A 20,696-nucleotide genomic window follows, 5' to 3' on the forward strand; every position below is an offset into this window, starting at 1 on the left:
CGCCGTCCGATATACACTAGTATCTTATAAGGCCCAAGAAGCCCGGCAGCATCTCGGCCCAAGAAGCCCGTCCACGATGCACAGCCGCCTCCGCGACACTCTCCGTTCTTCTCGCCGGTCCTTCCTCGACGGCTCGACCCCCACTGCGCCGGCGCTGCCGCGGAGCACCTCGGACGGCTTGCAAATCAGGACATCCATGCACAGCGCACGCCCTAATTCTATCATATCGTGCCCCAGGTAGACCTCAAACCCGTCCCACGTCCGGCCGTCCCCATGACATGCCGAGCTTGCTGTCCCGCTCGCCCCCGGCAAGGTGCCGGCAGCCGGGTCGCGGCACCCTTGTTCTCCCGGCGGCTTCCCACTTCGTCTCAGGGATTCGCTGCCACCAGTACCCAAAAAGCTCTCCTCGCCTCACCTTTGCCCACGCCGCCAAACACACCTTCGGGCTTGCTTCCACTGAGGCACGCCGCCTCCAGGTTCGTCCACCTTTCCTCCACCGGACTAGCGTGCGGACTCGGAAGATTTCTTGTTTCGGTAAGGATCCCTAGCGTTGCTTGGAATTGCTGCCTCTTCGGGTCCTTTCTTTGCTGTTACTAGTACAGTATAATCAAATCCAAACCTCTCTTCTTCCTCTCATTTAGTTACTGACCATATATAACACCATGCACCATTTTGATTTACATTTTTCTAATAAAATGTGTTGCCGCAGCCTACAAAGCAACTGGTTTGCACAACTTGCTAAACAATGACGCTATTCAGGATGAATTTGATTCTGAGAGATCGGCGTCTCCTTTCTCGGTTGCTGGATTTTTTAGCAGGATGTCATTCTGGTGGATAAATCCCTTGATGAAGAAGGGTTACAGAAAGCCTCTTGAAGAGAAAGACATACCTGCGTTGGATGTTGCAGATCAAGCAGACACTCAGTACTCAATGTTTGTGGACAAGATCAATGCTAAGCAATCATCTCTTTTCTGGGTAATAGTGTCATGCTACAAAAGGGACATTCTGTTTTCTGGGTTCTTCGCTTTGCTCAAGGTACTCACTCTATCTTCTGGTCCGTTGCTCGTAAAGGAATTTATCAATGTATCGTCAGGAAAAGAAGCTTTCAAGAATGAAGGTGTTGTGATAGCTCTTGGACTTCTTCTGTCTAAATGCTTGGAGTCATTAGCCCAGAGACAGTGGTATTTTCAAACACGGAGGGTGGGAATCCAAGTGAGGTCACTCTTGTCTGCTGCTATTTACCGAAAGCAACAGAAATTATCATGCTTTGCCAGTATAAAACATTCTTCTGGAGAGATAATGAACTATCTCATAGTAGATGCATACAGGGTCGGGGAGTTTCCTTTCTGGTTCCATCGGACATGGACTACTGGCCTCCAACTCGGCATTGCCTTGGCAGTACTGTACGACGCAGTTGGTCCTGCAACAATAGCGTCTGTGCTTGTTATAATGCTTAGTGTTCTACTGAATGCCCCTCTGGCCAGGCAACAACAAGATTTCCAGAAGAAACTCATGGAAGCTCAAGACATGAGGTTGAAATCTATGTCCGAGTCTCTTGTGAACATGAAGGTCCTGAAGCTTTATGCATGGGAGGCCCACTTCAAGAGTGTTATAGAACATCTTAGGGAGTTGGAGCTAAAATGGTTGTCAGCATTCCAGCTAGGAAAAGCATATACTAGTGTTGTCTTCTGGGCATCACCTGCACTTGTTTCAGCGGCAACATTTATCGCATGCTATTTTCTGGGAGTCCCACTTAATCCTAGCAATGTATTCACCTTTGTAGCTGCACTGCGCCTTGTTCAGGACCCTATCAATCATATTCCAAACGTTATTGGCTCTGTAATTCAAGCAAGGGTTGCATTTTCTCGGATAAGCAGTTTTCTTGGTGAATCTGAGCTGCCAAAGGATCAAATTTCGATGGAGCATTGTGTGTGTAGTCAGTATCCTATAGTAATCAAATCTGGCTGTTTCTCATGGGACAGCTCAGGAAATTCAAATCTGAGGAATATTAGTTTGGAGGTGAAAGCAGGAACAAAGGTAGCAATCTGTGGCGAGGTTGGCTCAGGAAAATCCACTCTTTTGGCAGCTATTCTGGGAGAGGTCCCAAGGACAGAAGGAATGGTATATTTTTGCTGCTTTGTGTTTTAATTACTTTGCTAACCAATAATCATAATAATGATGTATGTTATTCTGGAACCTCCCTTTCTACCATCAACTTATTATCCATTTAGAATTGTCACATGGTTAGCATGTAGTGTACTACTTACTCTACTGTGTTGCAGCTATGAGTCTAGCTTACAGTAAATGTGTTTGGGTTATACTAACAAAACTACCTTTTGTAATCTAAAGAGTGAGGTTATAACATTTTGTTCTGTCTATAGTATTGGATCAAATTATGGAAATTAAACTTTTTGTCCTCGCGCGTAGGTTGTGGCTGCAACACACCGCTCCTTAGTGTCATTTTCCAATCCCTTGTTCAGAGCATGAGTGTGCCATGTTCAATGCTGCCACAAGAATCTTCGTCGGGGGTTGGGACAATATTTATTATAGGAATTGATAGGTGGTTAAATGGCTTCTCTGTCGAGACAATTGCTCCACACCACTATGCCGCTATTCCTCGTGCTATCCGCAACAAACACACAGTTGCAGTGACTCTCCAAAATCATCACTAGCTCACTGACAAATAAAGGCCGCTTGCTCTTGCTGTATTCATCCTACTTATTGTCAGGGAGGAATTTAGGGCTGAAGCTTACAACCTGGTGCCCCTGACGTCTGTCGTGGTTCTCGGAATCCTCAGGTTCTTACTCCACCTGCTTTGCTTATCTCACATGCATCGCAGCCTCAGTGGCCTTGAAACCTTCCGAGTTTATCCGGCAAAGGGCCCCTTTATGCTGGAAAATTTTCGTTTGACTTGTGATTTGCAAACGCGTCTGGATGGCTGATCGCTTAGCCAGCTGTGGACTCTGTCATAACGCCAACTGGCCACTGTGCAACGATCATGGAGAAATATTGATCACCTATTGGTGCGATGCAGTATTTCAGGCATCCGGTGGAGTAGTGTTTTTTTCTTGGGCTCATCTCCTAATCTCACACCCACCCCACAGCTAATGCTTCCCTAAAGATTAGTGGATCAACTCCTATGACACTCAACCAGCTTTTCGAGGCGATTAGAGCTGAGTGTCAACTCTAGCAAAGGGCTAGAGCTAAGGGATTGGTTGTTCCCTTCCCTTAGTTTGCCTATTAGTCGCTCTGTGGTCACTTTTTGTTTGCTTTTCTGGTTGTCAGCATGTCTTTCCTATTATAACTCTTGAACCTCTAGTACCGGATCTATAATTAGTTGGAATTGTTTTTTCATGAGAAATGTACATTATGCATAGTGCTTAGTTATAATAATGACTGTGTTATTAGTTTGGTTAGTGCAATTAAAAAACAGTTGCACCACCCTCCTATTCCACTAAGTGGGAGAAGACAGGTTGGAGAAAAGTTAATTTTTTGTTGTTACTTACTGCTTATTTCATAGATATCTTCAATTAATATATTTTTAAAGTAATGTCTCTTAACATGTTTAGTAAACCTGTATATGATATATTGTAAGACAGCAAAACAGAGGTCTAAATTTGGATTTCCAAGGGATGAAACTTTCAATGTATATTAATAATTTGTGAGTGTGGACTGTTACACTTTTTTTTCGAGTACTAATTTCATTGCTGAACATAATTGCAGAGTCATGTTTGTGGGAAAATTGCATATGTTTCTCAGGATGCATGGATTCAAACAGGAACTTTGCAGGAGAACATACTTTTTGGGTCTAACATGGACAAGCGAAGATATGAAAACACTCTCCGGCGGTGTTCTTTGGTGTATGACCTTGAAAGCTTGCCTTTTGGTGACCGTACTCAAATTGGGGAAAGAGGAGTTAATCTTAGTGGAGGACAGAAGCAACGTGTCCAATTAGCTCGCGCATTGTATCATGATGCAGATATATATCTTTTGGATGATCCTTTCAGCTGCGTTGATGCACATACTGCTGCAAGTCTTTTAAATGTAGGGGTTATTCATTGGCATCTTAGTTTAGTTACATGAGTCTCCAATTTTTCTAAATTCTAGTGATCATTCTTTTGCAGGAATATGTGATGGGAGCTTTATCTGAAAAGACAGTTCTGTTAGTAACCCACCAAGTGGAGTTCCTACACGCATTTGATTCTGTTGTCGTAAGTATTGACTCTTTATTCAACTATTGGCATTTTGAGAGGTTACATGCATGTTTCATTGCCGAGATAGAGGCTCGACCAGGCTTGTCGGATGCAATCATGTAAGGTTACCCCGCAAAAAAAAGTAAGGTTTCCTAGCTTCCCCTTCAAGATCCTGCAGGGGTTGAGTGTCGGGCCCAACTGACATACATGAATCAAGCTTTCTTCCTGATCCAGTCCTTGCTAATATGCATGTTAACCCTGGGTGATTGCTGCATATTATAGGATATTTTTGTATATTAATTTTGTATACTAATAAGGGTCAATCAAGTAAAATAAGTGATTATTAGTAAAAACCAAAGTATTTGCTAATATACCAATTTTAGGATTCATGATGTGAGTGCAGGGAAGCACGGGGATCTCCTCTTATGCTTAACAAAGGGGGAGGGTAGGGGGCTTCATTACCACCTTGAATAAACAGAGTAGGCTTAGAAGTGTTTAATTGCAAGGATCAGATAATAGTGGGGTTTATAGGGCAATTTACGTTTGGCATTTGGCTATAAGCATATATTCATCTCATGTTTCATGGCTATTTTTTTTTCTTTCTCCCTTTCATTATTGAGGTGGTGCTGCCGGTGTTCCTGGGTAGTAACAGATTTGAAGTGATTCCTACCACCTGTTCTATTATTAAATTGGTTGCACTACAGAATTGCGACTTAAGTTAAATTCTGCATTAAATCATCATAAGGAAGCAACCATATGAAATTCATCACTGTATTGTGCTTTCTCAGCTATTGACAAGATACAGTTTGGTCATCCTTCGGTGCATGGGGAACTCCTACTATTTTGTTGACAGACAGTAACTTGTCTTTTGGCAGTTAATGTCCCATGGACAGATCATGCATGCTAGTTCATACCAAGAACTGCTAGTGTCTTCCAAACAATTTCAGGACCTTGTGAAAGCACATGAAGTCAGTACAGACTTTCCTAATGTTAAAAAAAGGGCTTATAATGTAGGCAAGCAGTTTGAAAGGGACGCCGGTGTTATTCACGGTATGGCAAAAGAATCCATCAAGTCATCAGCATCTGATCAACTAATTAAAACAGAGGAGAGAGAAATTGGTGACACTGGACTGAAGCCTTATTTAATGTATTTGGGCCAGAACAAGGGCTACATATATGCTAGTCTTGTTGCTGTTACTAACATTATTTTTGCATCTGGGCAAATATTTCAGAACTCATGGCTTGCTGCTAATGTTCAAAATCCCTGTGTAAGCACATTGAACCTTGTTCTGGTGTATACAGCCATTGGATTTGGTTCAATCATTTTCTTGCTATCTAGAGCTCTGTTAGTAGTTGATCTTGGTCTCCGGACATCAAGACCTCTATTTGCCCAACTACTTAGTGCCCTATTCTGTGCACCCATGTCTTTCTACCATTCCACTCCACTTGGAAGGATACTTAGCCGTGTAAGTACTAAGAAATGGTAGTACTATATGAATCTCGTTTATTTTAGTTTGACCCATGATAATTATAAATTAGGCAGCAAGTAATAACTCCATGCTGCAGGTATCATCTGACTTAAGCATCATCGATCTTGATCTTCCATTTACAGTGTCCTTCAGTATTTGTGCCACACTAAATGCATATATCAATTTGAGTGTTTTGTGCTTCTATACCTGGCAAATTTTGCTTGTTGCTGCACCTGTTATCATCATGGCTGTCAAATTGCAGGTAAGCTTGTATAATCCCATTTACGCATGATCTAGACTCTATAGGCTCTTAATACATGACCTGCTTTTACTGAAATATAACATTACAGAGATACTACTTAGCCTCCTCAAAGGAATTGATGAGGATCAATGGCACTACAAAATCTCTAGTGGCCAATCATCTTGGAGAATCAATTGCAGGAGCAGTTACAATAAGAGCCTTTAAGCAAGAAGATCGTTTTTTTGCTAAAAGTTTGGAGCTTATCGACAATAATGCAAGCCCATCTTTTCACTGCTTTGCTGCAACTGAATGGTTGACTCAAAGTTTGGAGATAATGGCTGCTGCTATTCTTTCCTCGTCCACACTTGTTATTACTCTTCTTCCTGCAGGAACTTATAGCCCTGGTGAGATGCGTGAAACTTTATTCAAGGGAATATTTATGCAATGTTTTGTAACCATTAGTTAACTTGCTCTTTTGCCCTTAGTGCTAACCTGTGTTTTTGTAAAGAATTTAGGTACAAGATGTGGAAGATTATATTGCATTGTTTTCCCTGTCAATAAATAAAAATTATATATTGCACGTGGTTCCTTTTCTCAGAGGATTACCCTTCAGTGTATATCTCGCTAATCACCATCTCGAGCCAAACTGCCATCCCATAGCTGTTACACAGTACCATCTTTTTTTTTCAAAAAGGGGATAACCCTGGACTTACATAGTACTACCTCCATCCTGAAGTACTTGTCACAGAAATGGATGTACTTGTCACAGAAATGGATGTATCTAGAACTAAAATACATCTAGATACATCCATTTCTGCGACAAGTAATTCCAGACGGAGGGAGTACCATCTAGTTCTGGGTTTCTTTGATGATCTTTTGTTGCATGATTCATCTTTGATTTCAGTCATTTGTCTTGGTCTCTGGTGCTCCCAGCTCTTTTTCTAGCTTCACACATCTTGCTCCCTTGCTCTTCCATCCTCAAGAGGTTGCTTGATTCCAAGTAATTTTGTCGAGACGAGGTCATAACATTAACCATCCATTTCACAGCATGGCAAATTTGGAAGAACAACAAAATGATTCTCTTGCTATTATCATGCATATGTAGTTCTATGTTCCTGTAATGTTTTTTCTTATAGAATTTGGCATAGGCTAGTTTACCATTCTATAGAATTGCATCATTTCCTTTCCTTTTAGTAGTTTTTGAGCACATGAAATGAGAATTAGATTAAGATTAGCTCATAATTATTAATGTTGGCTTATACAATTCTGCAGGTGCTCTAGGGATGTTGCTCTCTTATGGTCTGTCACTTAATATGTTATTCCTGTTCTCTATACAAAATCAATGTTCTCTTGCAAATCAAATAATCTCTGTTGAAAGGTTGAGCCAATACATGGGTATTGTAAGTGAGGCACCATATATTATGAAACAGAATCAACCACCGGATGCATGGCCCTCTGTGGGTAAGATAGAACTTGAAGGTTTGGAGGTAGGTGATGAAAAATAAATTTCTTGTTTATCGTCCATAGACATGACCAGTATTAATTTCTCATGCATTGTACATAACGCAATTGATATTTGTGTTAGCAGATAAAATATAATCAAGATGCTTCTCCAGTACTTCATGGAATTACTTGCACATTTCAAGGTGGCGATAAAATTGGGATAGTCGGTCGAACAGGAAGTGGCAAGACAAGTTTGATAAATGCAATTTTTCGTCTTGTTGAGCCTTCTGGAGGAAAGATAATCATTGATGACTATGACATAACAGAAATGGGGTTACATGACTTGCGATCTCGAATTGGTGTTATCCCTCAAGATCCTATACTCTTTTATGGTTCCATAAGATATAATTTGGATCCTCAAGGGCGTTTCTCGGATGAACAAATCTGGGAAGTAGGTTTCCATATGCTGTTACTATAATTTGATTATTTTCTATTTTCCCTGTTAAAATAATTTAGCATTCGTTCCTCAATGTTTTTTCTATGATGAAACAAGAATAGTTAAGAGAAAAGAAGAACAAAAGTAGACGCTCTCACATGCATCCATGAGTTATAATAATCAATAAATGATCTCATTATCTTTGTAAAAGATGGTATTTTATGTTTTCAGACTATACCCCAGATGGAATGCTCCTTGGTGGTCAGTATATTACATTCCTCCTGAGTGTTTTTCAATCATAGTTAGATAACCTGATCTTTGCATCTCTGATAGCAATCTAGTAAACCAGTTGGTAGTGTTTGAATATTGTGATATGTTGCTGAAATTATTATATTGAACAATTTCTGGCATGGTAGCATGGAAGTGCTATGGCATGGTAGCATGGAAGTGCTAGCACCTTGCAAGCCTTAGGTGGCAACACTGCTGAAATATACTGCTAAAGGAAATATTTGCGCTATTACACAATTTAGTACTAGTCCACTCTTCCTAATAAATAGCTTATTGAAAACTAAGGAAGCATTTCTGAATTAACCTTTGCCAGGTTCTAGGAAAATGTCAACTAATTGAAGCAGTTAAAGACAAGCAAGGATTGGATTCACATAGTAGGTCTTTTCAACCTCATTCTCTTTTACAGAACTTGCTGTAATTATGTCACATTTCTTTTACTTGCTTTGCCCAACAGTTGTGGAGGGAGGATCAAACTGGAGCATGGGCCAAAGGCAGTTACTTTGCTTGGCCCGTGCGCTATTGAGAAGAAACTGCATCTTGATCCTTGATGAGGCAACAGCATCCATCGATACTGCAACTGATGCTATTATTCAGAAGATAATCAGGACGGAATTCAAGGACAGCACAGTTATCACAGTTGCACATCGGATACCAACAGTGATGGACTGCACCTGGGTACTTGTTATTAACAACGGTATGCATGCATCTAATCAGTCTTTATGGCTTTTCATGATTGTTTTCAAATTCGCATGTGGTGTTAAATTACAAATATTGTTTGTTGCCAACTACCAAGAGACTCTTTCAGAAAATGAACGTGCAAGTGGTTCTTGCCCTCAACTCATTATTCGGTACGACCATGTTGCAGTGTGCTAGTATGGTTCCATCAGTCTTCATGAGTTGGACCCAACTCTTAAAACAACCAGCAGGTCTTATTTACATTTGTAAGTTGCACATATAGTGTATAAACAACACATTGCAGCAATAACTTTTGAGAGAAGTCCATATTATAACCCTGAACTTTTCGGTTTGTCTAAGATTCAACGCCGAACTCTAAAACCGGTTAAGATTCAACCCTGAACTATCAAAACCGGCTAGTATTTAACCCTTCTCTCCCTTGAATCTTGTTTTGACCCGTTGACCATCCAGTCAGCATCCCAGTCAGCAGCCACGTCAGCGTTTTGACTGTCCAGGCAAAAAATGAAATTTGATGCTATTTATAGTTCCTTTGAGCCAAAATGTCTGAACATTTCTGAGAATGATCAGTATGTTATTCTATATTTTACAGAAGTTTTTTAATTTTTCTGGATACTTTCATTTGTTTGGATGAAATTTGACCAAAATTGGGGCTGAAAATGTAATTTCAGGGTATTTATAAATATTTGGCAAAAAAACTGAAAATTTCTCAGAATGATCGACATGCTATTATTGATTTTACAGAACTATTTCAAAAATTTCTGGTTACTTTTATTTTTTGGCCAAAATTTGACCAAAAAAGGGGCTGAAAATGTAATTTCAGGTTAATTTTAAATAAATTTGGCAAAAAAACTATGAAACTTTCCCAGAATGATAGTATACCATTGTTGATTTTACAAATTATTTCAAATTTTCTTGAGACTTTTAGTTTTGGCTAAAATTTGACCAAAATAGGGGCTGAAAATATAATTTCAGATTATTTTTAAATCTGTTTGGCAAAAAAAAACTGACGTTGGCTGCCTATTGGGCTGCTGACTGGACGGTCAATGGGTCAAAACCAGGCCTCCTCAGGGAAAACCAGATTCAGGGAAGAGAAGTGTTGAATCCTAGCCGGTTTTGATAGTTTTGAGCTGAATTTCATCCGGTTTTAGAATTCGGGATTGAATCTGACAAATGGAAGATTTCAGGGTTGTAATATGGAAATACAAATGTAAAACTGACAGTACTTTTTCTGGGACCAACTCTAAAATCAATTGGCAGGTGATTGTCGAAGATGGGCTCGTACATCAGTTTGAACGCCCAAAATAAATAGTTAGGGATGCCCCCTGCCTCCCAACCACACCATCACCACGCAGGCACACACAGGGACTGTTGGAGACCCTTCATCTGAGAACATAGCCATGGCTGGGAGGAATTGGGGAATGTCACACCTTGCCACTTGTCCAGTGTGACTTGGCAATCTCGATCGGGCCCCACCTGTAGGCTGTAGGTGTGCGTGTGTGTGAGAGACTTGGGTATAAAGCTAGCCGCCTATGGCAGCGAGAGGCACACGTGATCGATAGACTGTACTCTCACCTAATCATCCCTCTGAAAGTATCTTCTTCCTCTCCAAGTCTCTCCTCCTCTTTGATTTCCTCACCTACCCGATTCCGATCCCCTCCTCTCTGTTGGTTCATTACAGTTGGTATTCAGAGCCAGATCGCCAGAAATTTTTTCTTCCTTGTTGTTGGTCGCAGATCGGTAACATCCACCGCGCCGGTACGAACTGCTCCGGCAAGCCGCACGAAATCCGTCACGGGGTTCGATCTCTTCCAAAGCAGGGCGACAGCGCCCCAAAAAGCTTCGGCAGCGACGCGGCAAGTGCTGGCCGCCATGGACGAGGGCAACAGCAACATCACCAAGATGCTTGAGTCGCTCCTCACCAAGGTGGATGAGCATAAGGCCCCGCACGACAAGCATATCGAGATGCAGGCCGCCTTCAACACACAGATCACGCAAGAGGTGCGCGGGCTCGCCAAGCAGATCGATCTGACTCAGGCGGACGTCGTGGGGGCGCGCAAGGCGGTCGAGGGCTCGGCGTCTCGGGCGGGCTCGGTCACCATGTTGCTACACCAGCCCGCGCCGTAGTAGCAGCCACCGCCACCTCCTCCATCATCGCCGTGCCCCGCCCCAGATCCGGCCCACCTGTCTTCCTCCCACGCGCGCCTAGGGGATAATCGCCCACTGCTCATCCTAGTTCCCCCGCACGACGGCTTCCTCGCGACGGCGACCCCCTCTTCACCAACGGACTACAACAACAATGAGTACCACAAGCCCCCGAAGCACGATTTCCCCAAGTTCGACGGCACCGCTCCATATCTATGGCTCGATCGCTGCCTCGCCTACTTCGAGCTCTACAAGGTTGTGTCGCACCACTGGGTGGCCACCGCGGCTCTCTACATCGACGGCTAGGCCGCGCACTGGTTGTAGGCATTTCGTCAAACACACCGCAACATCACGTGGGAGCTCTTCACTGTGGCGGTCCTGGAGGAATTCGACACGGACAAGTTCGAGGTGGTCATGCACAAACTACTCCAACTCCGGCAGACCGGCTCCGTCATCGAGTACCGCGCCGCCTTCGACGAGCAGATGTACCACTTGCTGGCTCTGGATCCATCCATCAACACCAAGTTCTTCATCACGCAGTTCCTCCTGGGGTTGAAGGACGAGCTCCGAGCCGCGGTTCATCTTCAAGCGCCGTTGAGCATCACGCGCGCCTCGGTGTTGGCCCGTATCCAGGAAGAAGAGCTGGCCACGACAAGGGCACGCCCACGCATCACACCCTCGGAGCGGCCGCCTCCGACGACCGCAGCACTGCAACCAAGAGCAGCTACACCGAACCGCGCGCAAGGGGACGACTACACGCGTGAGCGGCAGCTCCGCGACTTTTGCCGCGCCAACAACCTCTACTTCAAATGCGGCGATCGCTACTCGCGAGACACCGCTGCGCCCCGCCTGCCCAGCTGCTCACCATCTACGTTGGGGACGACGGTGAGGTCCTCTCCGATGACACCATCCACGCCTTGGAGCTCCTGGACGACCTAGGCCCGGGCGCCCCGTCGCCTGCTTCGGCCGCGGGCGCGCCAGAGTGCTGCCTCCTCTCATCCCATTCGCTCGACAGCACGGACTTGGCTACGACCATCCGTTTGCGTGCATTGGTGGGGAACCAAGTGATGCTGCTTCTTCTCGACTCTGGCAGCACGCACAACTTTGTGAACAAGTCCTTCGTTGAACGCATCGGCGTCGCCATGGAGATGGCGCCGATGGACGTACACGTCGCAAACAGCGATCGCCTCACCTGCAACCGCATCATGCCTGAGCTCAAGTGGTGGATGCAGGGGCACACCTTCGCCACACCCATGCGCAACCTGGAGATCGGCGCGTACGACAACATCCTGCGAATGGACTGGCTCGCCCAACACAGCCCTATGACGTGCCACTGAGAGGACAAGTGGGTCAAGTTCACGCACGAGGGCGAAGAGGTCACGCTCCGCGTCGTGCCAACAAAGGCTACCACAACACTCAAGGCGGTCGAACCCGACGAGCTACGCAAGATGATCACGGGCAATGATGTCTGGGCCATGGCCATGGTGGACCCCTGCGGGCACGCTTCGTCGCCCCCTCGCAAGCGTGTCAGCATCACACCCCTCAGCGATTTGCTGGAGGAATTCGCCGACGTCTTCGCGACACCGCATGGCCTTCCTCCACACCGCCAGTACAACCACGCCGTCATGCTGGTGGAGGGCACGGTCCCCGCGAACACGCGCCCCTACCGGTACTCCCTGCTCCAGAAGGACGAGATCGAGCGGCAGGTCAAGGAAATGCTCGATGCCGGCGTGATCACGCACAGTGTCAGCCCGTACGCAGCGCCGCTGTTGCTGGTCAAGAAGGACGACACGTGGCGGTTCTGCGTCGACTACCGCCGGCTAAATGACGCCACCATTAAAAACAAGTTTCCTCTGCCCGTCGTCGATGAACTCCTCGACGAGCTGGCAGGCGTGGCCGTCTTCTCCAAGCTAGATCTACGTGTGGGGTACCATCAAATTAGAATGCACGAAGAGGACGAATCCAAGACAACGTTCAAGACGCATCACGGGCATTTCTAGTTCCGTGTCATGCCGTTCGGGCTGATGAAAGCACCGGCCACTTTCCAGTGCCTCATGAATGCGATCTTCAGTAAGTATGTGCGCAAGTTTGTTATCATCTTTCTGGATGACATTCTCGTCTTCAATGAAACCATGGAAGAGCACCTGCACATTGTCTTCGAGCTCCTCTGCGTGCACCAGCTGTTCGTCAAGGAAACCAAATGCAGCTTTGCCTATGACCACATGGACTATCTCGAGCATGTGATCTCCAAGGAGGGTGTCGCTACGGACAAAGAGAAGACACATGCCATGGAGCAGTGGCCAACGCCGACGAACGCCACCGAGCTGCGTGGTTTCTTGGGCCTCACTGGCTACTACAGGAAATTCGTGGCGCACTACGACATCATCGCCAAACCCCTCACGCAGCTCCTAACCAAGAAAGGTTTTGCGTGGAACGATCAGGCGCAAGTTGCATTCGACACGCTCAAGAGAGCGATGACAACTACACCAGTGCTCACCCTGCCCAATTTTGGCAAGCCCTTTTTGATCGAGACTGACGCCTGCGACACCGGCGATGGCGCGGTAGTTGTCCAGGAGGGCCACCTCGTCGCCTTCTTCAGCAAGGCGCTTGGCGTACGCAACCAGAAGCTCTCGACGTATGAGAAGGAGTTCATGACGGTGATGATGGCGATCGACAAGTGGCGCCCCTACCTGCAACGCGGCCCCTTCGACATCCTCACCGATCACAAGTCACTCTGCAATCTGGGCGAGCAGCACTTGGAGACAGAATTGCAGTGCAAGGCCATGGCGAAGCTGGTTGGGCTGCAGTTCAAATTCCAGTACAAGCGCGGGTTGGACAACGGCGCCGCAGACGCCCTGTCGCGTGTCGGCAAGCAACTCGGTCTGGCCGCGCCCTCGGCGTGCCAGCCGGCATGGGTTCAGGAGGTGCTTAACTCCTACTCCACCGATCCAGACGCCCAAGATCGCCATCACCAGCCCTGACGACGATGGATACGAGCTGCACCACGGCGTCATCTGTCGCGGCGGTCGGCTATGGATCGACGCCAACACGACGCTCCGCACCAAGCTCATTGTCGTGCTCCAAAACAGCGGTCGGTGGCCACTAGGGTGCCACGGCGACGTACCAGCGCGTGCGGAAGCACTTCGAGTGGCGCGGCCTCAAGCGCGACGTCGAAGAATTTGTGCAGCAGTGCTCGACCTGCCAGCAGGCCAAGCACGAGCACTCCAAGCCGGCGGGACTCCTGGCACCCCTCCCAATTCCAACTGCGCCATGGGAGGATCTCATGATGGATTTCGTGGAGGGGCTGCCACCGTGCGAGGGCTTCGACACGATCATGGTCGTGGTGGATCGCTTCACCAAGTTCGCCCACTTCATTCCCCTGCGCCACCCCTTCCACGCGACGCAAGTGGTGCGGGCGTCTGGGACAATGTGGTCAAGCTCCATGGCATTCTAGCCTCAATCGTTCCGACCGCGACAAGGTGTTCACCAGCAACCTCTGGCAGGAGCTGCTCGCTGGCGCTGGCACAAAACTGCTCTACTCCACCCCCTACCACCCGCAGACGGACAAACAGAGCGAGCGCGTCAACCAATGCATGGAGATGTACCTCCGATGCGCGGTGCACGACACGCCGCGCAAGGGGCGACGCTGGCTTCCCATGGCGGAGTTCTGGTACAACTTGACCTTCCATTCCTCGCTCAATTGCACCCCATTCAAGGCGTTGTACGGCAAGGAGGCCAACTTGGGTGCGATGGCGGTGTGGCCTGATGACGCACCCACCGGCGAAGACATGGACTGGGTGGCACACACTGCGCACATCCGAGAGCAACTGGAACACGCCCAGCGATGCTTCAAGAAGCAGGCCGACCGCAACAGGACGGAGCGCCAGTTACAAGTGGGGGAAAAGGTGCTTCTGAAGCTGCAGCCCTACGTTCAGCAGTCTGTCGTCAGCCGTCCCTGCGCCAAGCTCGCCTTCAAGTTCTTCGGGCCGTACACCGTCGTCAAGAAGATCGGACTCATGGCGTACAAGCTTGATCTTCCGGAGTCCAGCCGCGTGCACCCGGTCTTCCACGTCTCCCAATTGAAGCCATTCACGCCGGATTACACGCCGGTGTACACGGAACCGCCGCGGGTTCCTGACCTGTCCGTGGCAAGCACAACACCCACGCGCCTCCTGGAGCGGCGCATGATGAAACGGGGCAATTAAGCAATCGTGCAGATCAAGGTGCAATGGGGCGACAGCTCTCCTCCAGCCACGACATGGAGGATTACGAGGTTCTCCGGCAGCGCTTTCCCGAGGCACCCATCTGGGATGATGACAACGCAAGTACTCAAGAGGGAGCTCAGCCTTAAGGGAGGGAGAATGTCACACCTTGCCACTTGTCCAGTGTGACTTGGCAACCTCGATCGGGCCCCACCTGTAGGCTGTAGGTGTGCGTGTGTGTGTGAGACTTGGGTATAAAGCTAGCCGCCTGTGGCAGCGAGAGGCACACATGATCGACAGACTGTACTCTCACCTAATCATCCCTCTGAAAGTATCTTCTTGCTCTCCAAGCCTCTCCTCCTCCTCTCTGATTTCCTCACCTACCCGATTCTGATCCCCTCCTCTCTGTTGGTTCGTTACAGGGAAGAAATACAAGGGATGGAGGGGTATTGCTATACCAACATGGTAACCAGGACGTATAACCGGGTGAGCATAGTCATGCTTAAATCCATTACTATATGGGGCACCTTCCCCATATATAGCTTCCCGGACCTCTTCTCCATCGCGGTGGAGCCTAGAGTTTCCGTCGAGGTCGCCCTTTCGGATCTAGAGCACTTTGCGTTCCGCCGCCCCTTCGGCCCCCCAGATGTTGCTGCCTGGGAGGACATGCTCGAGTGCATCGCCCTACCCCCACCCCCCCCACCACCACCCCCCTGACGTTGACAGTGCTTCGGACCGCGTATCTTGGCGCCTGGAGCCCTCGGGCCGCTTCTCACGTTGACAGTGCTTCGGACCGCGTATCTTGGCGCCTGGAGCCCTCGGGCCGCTTCTCCACTAAGTCTTTATACCAGGCCATCGCCCCATCGACGGTCCCAGATGCTCTCACGGCGGGGGGCGGTCTGGGCCATTAAACTGCCACTCAAGATTAGGATATTCTTGTGGCAGTGGATTAGGGGCCGGGTACCTTCTGGGGTGGAGGTGCTCAAACGTAATGGTCCTGGGGATGGGATGTGCCCCCTATGCGGCACGGTGGAGGACTCGAACCACATCTTCTTTGCATGTGTCACGGCCCAATTCCTTTGGAGTTGCTTTGGCGAAGCCGTTGGCGGTCATTGGTGCCATACCAACGTCCCGACCTCTTCGCGGAGATCCAGTCCGTCCCCCGTCTGCCCGCCACATTAGGTGGCTGACCATTGGGGTGCTAGTGTCGACTCTCTGGACGGTCCACAATAAGCTTGTGATTCAGCGTGTTCTCCTTCGACGTTCCATTGACGCTGTCTTTAAAATGTGTGGTTTCCTGCAGCTCTGGCGGTCGCTTAGCCGCCCCTTCGACTGAGACGCTGTCAACACCATCATCGCCGACCTCCGCTCGATGGCGCTTCGTCTGGCACCCCCGCTTCCGCCGCCTCCTCTCGAACCTGATTAGCCTGTTATGGTTGCCCCACCCGGTGCTGGGTCTGGGCTTGTTGAGCTGTGCCCTCAGCAGAACCCTTTATGGTTGTCTTGTGGTACCTCTTTGTGTGTGTGTGGGTTGAACCTATGTTGGATATTGTGCTCTGGTGGTTTGCTTTATACATAAAGCGGGGCGAAAGCCTTTTTCGGTATATGAGTTGAGGTAAATGACTACGCTATCTCATGCTTAAATCCATTTCAATATGGGGCACCTTCCCCATATATAGCTTTTAGTTTAGGTCAGGTGCTAAGTAACCTACTTACTATTCACTGAACAGGCGCAACTGACTCAAACTGTTTTAAGTAACCTTTTCCCAATAGAAGTCTCATGTATAGACGGAATCCTTCTCATTAGGAGCTCCCTAAAGGATAAATTCTAAGTTCTCCAAACAGTTGGTAAAATTCTCGAACTTCTTGAATGTCAGCCAATGTGCTGTTTACTTGTGTGTGCAAATGAACTTCATCAATTTTGACAAGGTTAGCCATATCAAACGACTTATATTTTCATCAACTTTTGTGACAATGTGCTTTTGTATTGCAAAGTTCAAACATCTCTTGATGAAAGTATTGGTCAGAGTTCACTCCAATATATTTGAAGTATTGCATATTCTTTCTGGAAAACACCGTAGTGTCAAGATGGCATTGGATACCATTGTTCCCAAAAGCTGCAGAATTTCTAGAAATTTATCAGGAAACTGATGTGTATATTAATTTTCGTAAATTACACTACGAATTTTGGGACCAGTTAATAAATTACGGGTTTTATTCCCTATTTTTGTCAGAACCTTCATTATTTTCAGAAATCTCCATCTTATTTAAATATTTTCAAGTGTGCAACGTTACCATAATCTGGTGTGGCCTTGTGGGATAATGCAACGCATATACATGTGGAGCAATTACCTGTTTATGCTAAAACCTAACAACTTATTACAAGAATTTGAGTAGTAATAATATTAATAATTAAGACTCTTATCTGCTTTGATCAATCAAAAATTGCGTTGCCAGCTTGACTTCGTGGATGAACCAGTTGGTGCATAGAATTTAGTATGGAAGCAGAGCCAGCTGATATCTCTTAGTTAGAGATTGCACTGGTTGAAAACGTGCACCATGTAAGGGACTTGTAGCTATACAGTTACTGCCCTTTACTATATAAAGCAATGATAGCTTGACCAAATTATCTAGCGGCTTAGCCCCTTTCACATGGTATTGATATTCATAAAATTATTTGTGGCGTGCTTTGATCCTTTTTGTTTTTGTTTCTGTGAAAATCATGCTTTGATCTGACGTCGAAGATATGTTCGGGGCTAAGATGTGATAGGAAATTTTTAAATATATATTCCACACCTTTCTCAATCACCTTAAGCTTTGGGTAAAACTGCTGGTGTAGGCAATTCAATAAAAGTTAATGTGAAAGTGCCATTATGGCCATTAGGAGTAGCAGACCAGAAGTACACACAAACAGTCAAACGAATGTGGCCCGCATGAATGGTTTCCAAGAACTTCAGAAATTATCCTGTTCTATTTTATCACATCTGCTGTTATATAAACTCTGCCTTAGCAAAGTTATTGTATTTTAGAATTCTAGTTCTCTTTCCTCAAAGTCTAGTAACACCCCAAATTTGCCAAATAGGCACTGAAGTACTTTTGCCAGGTATCTGTACTAAGATTCCGTTAGCTGGGAAGGGATAATCATGGCCCTGCCTATGCAAACTTCTTAATGTCATGTCAACCTCCCACCCTCCTGTAACCGTAACACAAAGCAAAACTCCTATGGCAGAGAGTATAACATGCTGAAATGTTGTTTCCCTAGATGTTTACAACTTTGCATAACTGGTCCTTGCACTTCTTTTACTATTTTCTAGTATCATTTCTCAGGGGTCATTGAGTATTTTGTTGTAGGCTAACAGTTATGTTTTTTGCAGGCAAAATGGTAGAATACGATCGACCTCACACACTGATGGAGATGGAAGGATCTTTTTTTAAGGAGCTTCTGAACGAGTACCAGCTGCAAGCATCGAAAGGAGGCTTGTAGAAAAATGTTATGACTATCCTGAAACACATGATCTAAGGTTAAAAAAATCTAATTATTATGATTGCCCTGAATAGATATTTGTTATCCTGTGAAAAATATTATGTGCTTGAATAAACAGTTTTCTTCCTTTATTATCATAGACGAGATACGACATAATCGGGTGGATTTTCCTTTTGAAGCATCAAGGATATAGAGCATGTTTGGCTGCAACCCTGGAGCAGAGTCGCCTTGCGTTAGACCTGCCTGGAATGTGCCAGGACGCTATTTGGTTGGAGGCTTGGCTGTTTGGTTCGCGTCCTGTTGCCTTCACGCCTGACCTGAAGCCTGCCCGTATACTGCCTGGAGGTTGTTCGGTTTGACTCACGGGAAAATATTAGGTGATACCGATCCTTACATGATACCATGATGCCAACCTGCAAAATTTGAATTTAAACATGTCAAAAAATTCTGAAAAAAATCATGGATGTTCACAACACATATGTTGACAATCGCTAAAAAATTCAGATCAAAATTTGAAATAGAGAAGGAGAAACAAAAATGAAAAATCCATCATGAATAGTGTCAAAAGAAGACAAAAGGAAGAATGACACTATTCACATCTGAATTTGTCTTTTTGTTTCTCTTTGTGTATTTCGAATTTTGATTTGAATTTTTTAGGGGTTGTCGACATATGTATCGTGAACATCCATGATTTTCTTTTTAGAATTTTTTGGGATGTTTAATTTAAGTTTTGCAAGTTGGTATCATGATATCATTGAAGGAATGGTATCACCTGATACTTTTTTGAGTCTAGAGGAATAGAAGCTAGCCTATCAACATCTTGATTAGCCTGCACATGACCCAGGCGTTAGGAATCGGTCAACAGGGTCGCCTGGAGTAGCCTGGCGATAAATACTACTCCCTTCGTTCGGAATTACTTGTCTCGAAAATGAATGTATCTGGAACTAAAATACATCTAAATACATCCATTTCTGTGACAAGTAATTCCGAACGGAGGGATTATTAGTACCTTATCCGGATTTATTATTTCCCGTCGTATTTTGGATCAAAGTTTGATCATATATTTAACTAGCAAAATGTTAATACATGTAATTAAAATTATATTATTAGATTCATACTTGGATGTATTCTTGTCCTATAATATAAGAGCGTTTTTGACACTACACTAGTGTAAAAACGCTTTTATATTATGAGACTGAGGGTGTAGTTTTCAATGATATTATTCTTGCTACATACTCCCTCCGTTTCTAAATATAAGTCTTTGTCAAGATTTCAATATGGACTATATTTAGATACATTAAAACTGAGCATCTTTCCTGCCCTCTCAGGCCATCAACGTCCCTAGCCGTTCGATCCTCACTTTTGAGCATTCTTGTTCGTCAGATTAGGTTTGAATTGCATGTAATCTGGCTTCGCTCGCTATTAACTAGGGATGCAGAGCGGACGGGTTTGCGGGCTACAGCGTAGTATAAATCAATTTCTAGTTCCGGCCATCTGGGAACTAATTTGTTCGTTTCGCGGGTTATGCGGAACGCCGCTTGCATCCCTACTATTAACGATCACTAACTATATTGGGCTGCTGCTCCGGTCACATTTTTTAGTGTCTCGCGTTAAATTGGGGATAATGGGCCTGTAGCAGCCTCCCGTACGCGAAGCAAGAAATAGAATAGGACAGGAATTATTGACCCTCGTTTCGACCACGCTGGATTTAGAAAGAGGCGACTCGGTCGAGCGATAGGGTCACGTCCGATGAATCATGCCGTCTCGGCTCTGCGTTCATGATTCTTAGCGCCGCCACGAGTGGCCGTTGTCCTCATTCTCCAGTCAGTTTTAACAGGGAGGGGATCCACTCTCAGATCGGCGGCGACGAGGGGATCCACTACTCCAATCTCAGGCAACAGATGCAGCAGGGAAGGGAAGGACTTCGATGCAGCGGGGGATGGTCTCCACTTTCGTGGCTCTGTAGGGCTCCAGCCTTAAGGAAGGATCGTTGGCTGCGGCCTAAGGGCATCTCCAGCCGTTGAGCCCCTCAAGAGGCCTTTTTTTCGCCGCTTGGGGGGCTGCTGGCGGAAATTTTGACCTGGGGGCGAAAATGTTTCCAG

The 20,696-nt window shown here is 46.1% G+C and overlaps 1 pseudogene; it reads left to right on the forward strand.

The window, feature by feature from the left end:
* Positions 1-59: 59 nt before the first annotated feature.
* LOC119295196 lies at positions 60-18,709 on the forward strand (annotated as a pseudogene).
* The last annotated feature ends 1,987 nt before the right edge of the window (positions 18,710-20,696 follow it).

The sequence above is a fragment of the Triticum dicoccoides genome, chromosome 4B (genome assembly GCF_002162155.2).
Source record: "Triticum dicoccoides isolate Atlit2015 ecotype Zavitan chromosome 4B, WEW_v2.0, whole genome shotgun sequence".
Lineage (NCBI taxonomy): Eukaryota > Viridiplantae > Streptophyta > Magnoliopsida > Poales > Poaceae > Triticum > Triticum dicoccoides.